General features: G+C 41.0%; 1 protein-coding gene across 1 annotated transcript in view; it reads right to left on the bottom strand.

Moving 5' to 3' along the window:
• Positions 1-199, bottom strand: part of slc8a2b (solute carrier family 8 member 2b) — a 95,132-nt gene extending 94,933 nt beyond the window's left edge. Inside the window, exon 1 of the mRNA XM_064974512.1 lies at positions 43-199. The gene's annotated coding sequence lies outside the window, so the exon portion shown is untranslated. The remainder of the gene's footprint in view (positions 1-42) is intronic.
• Positions 200-6,000: the final 5,801 nt, after the last annotated feature.

Genomic DNA, 6,000 nt, shown 5'->3' on the forward strand with positions numbered 1-6,000 from the left:
CTCAACATTCAAAACTGAACACTTTTATAAACACATTCTTACCTTATATCCTAGTTTTTAGAGTAGCTCAAAGCAGGTGCGGTCGTAAGGCACATATTGCTGTTGTTAACATGAAAAACTGTTCCCGTTAATTTTGCTGTTCTAGCCGCGGATCGGCTCGCATTCAGACTACACTCACAAACACGCTCAGTCAGTCTCTCCCAATCACATTGGAAGTGCGCGTTCTGGGAAGGGAGTTATGTTTAGGAGCGCGCATGGCACAGTGTTACGACCACGTGTCATCCGCTCGAGAAATGATGTATGAGCTAACCTACTCTCTTTATTAATTAATAACAGTCGCATTTCAGGTTGTCTAAAATATGTACAGGTGGAACACTATCCGTTCCTCAATGTAATCACTGAGACATTATTTGATGGGAGGACAGCTAAGGGTTCCATCATGTTGAGGGATACATATGTGTCAGTGTGTCACATGTCACTGTGCCATGAAAGGCAAGGAAATATATATATATATTCTTTCAGAGTCTTGAACAGGGTCCTTACCTTTTTTTACTGTCCACTAAGTCCCTTGTTCCTGATGATGTCAGCTGACCAAGCACAATTTCAGTGGATGGTACTCAATAATAGGCTTCCCAGTGGGGTTTGGTGCCCAATGATATCTGTGGAATTCTACTCTCCTTCAAATGGGTAACTTGGAATGCTTTTTCAACAGTCTTGAAGGAGTTCTCGCATATGTTGTGCACTTGTTGGCTGTTTTTCCTTCCCTCTGTGGTCCAACTCATCCCAAACCATCTCAATTGGGTTGAGGTCAGGTGATTGTGGAGGCCAGGTTATCTGATGCAGCACTCCATCACTCTCCTTCTTGGTCAAAGAGCCCTTACACCACCTGGAGGTGTGTTTTGGGTCATTGCCCTGTTGAATAATAAGTGACAGTCCCACTAAGCGCAAACCAGATGGGATGGCATGTCACTGCAGAATGCTGTGGTGGCCATGCTGGTTAAATGTGACTTGAACACCATCACACTTCCTCCTCCGTGCTTCACGGTGGGAACCAAACATGCGGAGATCATCCATTCACATACTCTGCGTCTCACAAAGACACGGCGGTTGGAACTAAAAATCAGAAAGACCAAAGGACAGATTTCCACCGGTCTAATGTCCATTGCTCGTGTTTCTTGTCCCAAGCAAGTCTCTTCTTATTATTGGTGTCCTTTAGTAGTGGTTTCCTTGCAGCAATTCGATTATTTTATTTATTTATTTATTTTATTTTTTTTATTTCACCTTTATTTAACTAGGTAGGCTAGTTGAGAACAAGTTCTCATTTGCAACTGCGCCCTGGCCAAGATAAAGCATAGCAGTGTGAACAGACAACACAGAGTTACACATGGAGTAAACAATTAACAAGTCAATAACACAGTAGAAAAAGAGAGTCTATATACATTGTGTGCAAAAGGCATGAGGAGGTAGGCGAATAATTACAATTTTGCAGATTAACACTGGAGTGATAAATGATCAGATGGTCATGTACAGGTAGAGATATTGGTGTGCAAAAGAGCAGAAAAGTAAATAAATATAAACAGTATGAGGATGAGGTAGGTAAAATTGGGTGGGCTATTTACCGATAGACTATGTACAGCTGCAGCGATCGGTTAGCTGCTCAGATAGCAGATGTTTGAAGTTGGTGAGGAAGATAAAAGTCTCCAACTTCAGCGATTTTTGCAATTCGTTCCAGTTACAGGCAGCAGAGAACTGGAATGAAAGGCGACCAAATGAGGTGTTGGCTTTAGGGATGATCAGTGAGATACAGCTGCTGGAGCGCCTGCTACGGGTGGGTGTTGCCATCGTGACCAGTGAACCGAGGTAAGGCGGAGCTTTACCTAGCATGGACTTGTAGATGACCTGGAGCCAGTGGGTCTGGCGACGAATATGTAGCGAGGGCCAGCCGACTAGAGCATACAGGTCGCAGTGGTGGGTGGTATAAGGTGCTTTAGTAACAAAACGGATGGCACTGTGATAAACTGCATCCAGTTTGCTGAGTAGAGTATTGGAAGCTATTTTGTAGATGACATCGCCGAAGTCGAGGATTGGTAGGATAGTCAGTTTTACTAGGGTAAGTTTGGCGGGGTGAGTGAAGGAGGCTTTGTTGCGGTATAGAAAGCCGACTCTAGATTTGATTTTAGATTGGAGATGTTTGATATGAGTCTGGAAGGAGAGTTTAAAGTCTAGCCAGACACCTAGGTACTTATAGATGTCCACATATTCTAGGTCGGAAGCATCCAGGGTGGTGATGTTAGTCGGGCGTGCAGGTGCAGGCAGCGAACGGTTGAAAAGCATGCATTTGGTTTTACTAGCGCTTAAGAGCAGTTGAAGGCCACGGAAGGAGTGTTGTATGACATTGAAGTTCGTTTGGAGGTTAGATAGCACAGTGTCCAAGGCCTGATTCACGCAATCCCCTCTGAACAGTTGAAGTTGAGATGTGTCTGTTACTTGAACTCTGTGAAGCAGATTGGGCTGCAATCTGAGGTGCAGTTAACTCTAATGGATTTATCCTCTGCAGCAGAGGGAACTCTGGGTCTTCCTTTCCTGTGCCGGTCCTCATGAGAGCCAGTTTCATTATAGTCCTTGATGGTTTTTGCGACTGCACTTGAAGAAACTTTCAAAGCTCTTGAAATGTTCCGTATTGACTGACCTTCATGTCTTAAAGTAATGATGGAGTGTCATTTCTCTTTGCTTATTTGAGCTGCTCTTGCCATAATATTGTCTTGGTCTTTTACCAAATAGGGCCCTCTTCTGGATACCACCCCTAGCTTGTCACAACACAACTGATTGGCTCAAATGCATTAAGAAGTAAAGAAATTCCACAAATTAATTTTTAACAAGGCACACCTGTTAATTGAAATGCATTCCAGGTGACTACCTCATGAAGCTGGTTGAGAGAATGCCAAGAGTGTGCAATGCTGTCATCAAGGCAAAGGGTGGCTATTTGAAGAATCTCAAATCTCAAATATATTTAGATTTGTTTAACACTTTTTTTGGTTACTACATTATTCCATATGTGTTATTTCATAGTTTTGAAGTCTTCACTATTATTCTACAATGTAGAAATAGTACAAATAAAGAAAAACCCTTGAATGAGTAGGTGTGTCCAAGCTTTTGACTGGTACTGTATTTCCAATGACTACTACTGCTATATCTACCAGTGAGTTGTGAAGACAGAGCTGTGTATTTCTCCTACATGCCTTCAAGCATAGCGATGATCCTGTATGATCCTGTGATCATGCCGAGATGAGAAGTGAGCTGAGTTGTCTATAAATAACACATTAGTCATTAAATTATCTACTCTGCGGCGAGAATCTTGCATGTATCAACAATGCAAATTTGCCAATTAAATACAGTGTGAAGGAGCCTTTGATGTTACTTTAACGAGTTATTGTCTGTAATCCTCCTTTGCTGATCATATATTTCATATTATTCTATTTCCACTGTGTTTTGGTTATAGGCTATTTATGAATATCAATTTGATGGATGCCATGAAGGTGCATGCACTGTGTATATACAATAATCAAATGTTGATATTGTAGAGAACTGCGGGGCAGGAAAGCGAACCGTGGTTCCTGACGTGAAAAGTAAACATTTAATTCCCTGAGTCAAACATCCTGACAATACACAGCCTCATCTCTTCCAGATGGAGGGGGTGTGAGAGAGAGTGACAGAGACATAAAAATAGAAAGCTACAAACCTGTCACTTCCTCTCTCTGGGAGATATTATTATTTGACTGATTGTCAAATTATTAGACATTTTGCTCAACAGAGCGCTATCAGCATCACCAGGGGCTGGGGGGGGTGTGTGTGTGTGTGTGTGTGTGTGTGTGTGTGTGTGTGTGTGTGTGTGTGTGTGTGTGTGTGTGTGTGTGTGTGTGTGTGTGTGTGTGTGTGTGTGTGTGTGTGTGTGTGTGTGTGTGTGTGACTACACTTATAGTAGTAAACAAACAAAAATGTGACAATTTGTTAGTTCCCACAGGGTAAAATGTTATTTGTAGGGGGTTTGTTGTTAAGGTTAGAATTACTGTCAGGGTTAGAATTAGGGTTAGTTTTAGGGTTAGATTTTGGGGATAAGGTTAGGATTAATGTTAGGGTAAGGGTTAAGTTTAGGTGTAGGGGTTAGGAAAAAAAGGATTTTGAATGGGACTGAATTGTGTGTCCCCACAAGGTTAGTTATACAAGTCTGTCTGTCTGTCTGTCTGTCTGTCTGTCTGTCTGTCTGTCTGTCTGTCTGTCTGTCTGTCTGTCTGTCTGTCTGTCTGTCTGTCTGTCTGTCTGTCTGTGTGTGTGTGTGTGTGTGTGTGTGTGTGTGTGTGTGTGTGTGTGTGTGTGTGTGTGTGTAAGATATTCCTCTGGAACCAGAACAGCTAAGGTAATCAACAATTCTGCAGCGTAACTCAACCAAGACGGTACAGTCCCAGAAATCCATCCACTCTCAGACAGGGACCAGTCGGATGAAGAAGTGATGGAGATGGAAGCAGTTCAAGGCAGGACAATGCTGCAAATGCCAATGCTGCCAGTGCTGAGTCTTCCACAGAGATTAACAGACGTAGGATCTTAATTTGAGACCGTTTGCTACAGCCGGAAAATAATCTTGCAGCAACAGGAAATGTGGAATATAATTTATGGATTTTTTTGTAGGGGTTGATACATTTTTCATGAGGGCAAATCAAGTCTAACATTTTAAAGAGTAAATTACAAAAATATAGAAGCCTTTTTAACCTTGAATACACTACAAATGTGCATGTACTGCTGTGCTGGAAAATTCTCAGCAACAAAAGAGTAATCAAATTAAGATCCTACATCTGTACTTAGTCAAAGTAGAGAAGTAGAGCAGGTGTTATGTTTTCATACTGAGAGAGGTAGGAAAATAATAAAAAATACAGTAGCTCATTTTGTCATTATTTACCACCACGCACAGCACAATCCCACTGGGCACACCACGTCATTTCAACATGGAAATGTGGGTAATATTTGGTTGAGACGTTGATCAATGAGATTTCAACCTTTATTCACCCACTCAAAAAGACATCCAGAAGTTTGTTGTATACCCAATGTGTTTTCACTGTGCTTTCAACCATCTGAAAGCACAACCAAGTTCAAATGGGAATACAATTTCAGATACATTGTATTTATGCAACAACTTAATGTGTTACCACTGTGCTTTTTAGTTTAGTTGAAGAACTGAATCCTACATATAATTTGTTAACTTCTCGACAAGTTATTACACTTTTTACTGTATTGCAAAAGTGATATTGAATTATGTTTGGTTGTCAACGCAACCAAATATCAACATTTGATAGAGATGTACACTACCCTTCAAAAGTTTGGAGTCACTTAGGAATGTCCTTGTTTATGAAAGAAAAGCAACTTTTTTGTCCATTGAAATAACATCAAATTGATCAGAAATACAGCGTAGACATTGTTAATGTTGTAAATTACTATTGTAGCTGGAAATGGCAGATATTTTATGGAATATCTACATAGGTGTACAAGGCCCATTATCAGCAACCATGACTTCTGTGTTCCAATGGCACATTGTGCTAATCCAAGTTGATCGTTTTAAAAGGCTAATTGATCATTAGAAAACTCTTTTGCAATTATGTTAGCACAGCTGAAAACTGTTGTTCTGATTAAAGAAGCAATAAAACTGTCCTTCTTTAGATCAGTTGAGTATCTGGAGCATCAGCATTTGTGGGTTTGATTACAGGCTCAAAATGTCCAGAAAGAAAGCACTTTCTTCTGAAACTCGTCAGTCTATACTTGTTCTGAGAAATTAAGGCTATTCCATGCGAGAAATTGCCAAGAAACTGAAGATCTCGTACAACGCTGTGTACTTCTCCCTTCACAGAAAAGCACAAACTGTCTCTAACCAGAATAGAAAGAAGAGTGGGAAGCACCGGTGCACAACTGAGCGAGAGGACAAGTACATTAGAGTATCTAGTTTGAGAAACAGAC

Source organism: Oncorhynchus masou, chromosome 9 (genome assembly GCF_036934945.1).
Source record: "Oncorhynchus masou masou isolate Uvic2021 chromosome 9, UVic_Omas_1.1, whole genome shotgun sequence".
Lineage (NCBI taxonomy): Eukaryota > Metazoa > Chordata > Actinopteri > Salmoniformes > Salmonidae > Oncorhynchus > Oncorhynchus masou.